The sequence below is a fragment of the Pteropus vampyrus genome, unplaced genomic scaffold, assembly GCF_000151845.1.
Source record: "Pteropus vampyrus isolate Shadow unplaced genomic scaffold, Pvam_2.0 Scaffold16, whole genome shotgun sequence".
In the NCBI taxonomy this organism is placed as follows: domain Eukaryota; kingdom Metazoa; phylum Chordata; class Mammalia; order Chiroptera; family Pteropodidae; genus Pteropus; species Pteropus vampyrus.
Window position 1 is genome coordinate 11123785 of NW_011888797.1, and position 1494 is coordinate 11125278.

The 1494-nt window shown below is 46.7% G+C and overlaps 1 protein-coding gene across 1 annotated transcript in view; it reads right to left on the reverse strand.

Moving 5' to 3' along the window:
* Window positions 1–1494, reverse strand: part of BAIAP2L2 (BAI1 associated protein 2 like 2) — a 31481-nt gene that overhangs the window by 16667 nt on the left and 13320 nt on the right. The gene's annotated exons all lie outside the window — the stretch shown is intronic.

Consider the following 1494-nt stretch of genomic DNA (forward strand, 5'->3'; position numbering starts at 1 on the left):
CATCGGTGGTGCCAGGACAAGTTCCTGAGTCTCAAGGACACAAAGAAAATCTCCAAGCATCCGCAGAGAAAGAGCCGGTTACTTAAAAGGAAGGGAGACAGACCAGTACCCAGCTTAGCACCTATGACACGGAACACTAGAAACGAGGGAATATCGTCATCTTGGGCCACGAGAGAAAGGGCCTGCAGCTCTGGGGTCCGGCAGCTGGCCAATATGTCGCTCGCCAGTCAGGGTGAAGCGAGGCATTCGCAGATACGCAAGGATTCAGACAGCGTATCTGCAGAAAACACTCTTGGAAGTTCTCTAGCCACACCCATTAATCCAAACAGAAGCCTCCGGAGAGTGGGAAATAAAAAGGAGTGGAGATTGTGGTGAGCCGCGTATCTGATCGTGTGTGTGGCGAAAGATCAGTGGATGATGACGGTGCACTGGTAATTGTGTGACCCAGGTAACGGTTCTGGAAGTAGAAGGGCCGTGCTGCAAAGAAATAACCAGTGAGGATCTGGAATTTAAAGTCCTGAAGATTATTGGCAAAACTGAAATAGGGAAGAGGCATGAGAACTAAATAGTAAACTAAGTCGCATTCAGAGCCTGCTGCGTGCCGCTAGGCAGGGAACTTGGCTGACCATGACCAGACCACAATGGGAACCGATGGGAAGGTCCCGCTGACATGACCAACTGCTACTTCCTCACGCCCTCATCGCTGCACACCCACCTCGAAAGGAAAACAGATTTAAACGGAATTCCTTGAACATCCTGGGTCTCTCAGCCTCTCTCATTTTCTCTGTCTTTGAGAGGAGACCGCGTCTGTTTGTGGAGCGTTATTCCTTCTCTAATAAACGTTTCTTTGTCTCTAACTCTGGTGTGCACTTGAATTCTTTCCTGTGCTCCGTCAAGAACTGTCAAGGACGATTCACCCGAGGGGAATCGTCCTGTCCTGCACCAAAACCAAGAGCTGGGGGTCAGGGAGGAGAAGGGAAGGAGCAAAAACTCCCCACGAGCCTCGTTTTAGTATACCTCTTCTCAAGGTCTCATCTCGTGGGTTTGGAAGGAGCGATGGACTGAGTAGGTAACCAATGAATATATGTGGTTATGAGGGTCACAAAGTGAGGTCATCAGGAGTAGAGGTGAGAAGAACAGCTGAATTCGTAAATGAATAAAGGGGGAGGGGAATGTACAGAAACTCAGCCAACATAACAAGAATAGGAATGAGAGAAAAAAAAATGGCAAAGTAAAAACTTTGTTAAATCAAGTTAAATCAAGCTATCCAGAAAGAATAAAACGGGCATATCAGTTGTTAAGTTAAATGGAACGGACCGAATTCCTCTGTTAGAAGGCATAGACTGTAAAACTGGCCGAAAATCGAAACCTGAGCTGTATTTTAGTAACAGAAAGCAGACTTAAAGAGATAGGAGCATGTAGAGGGGGCAATATTAACCTTAGACAAAGCGGAATTAAAAGCGTCAGACTGGATTATGAGAGGCATTTAAATAC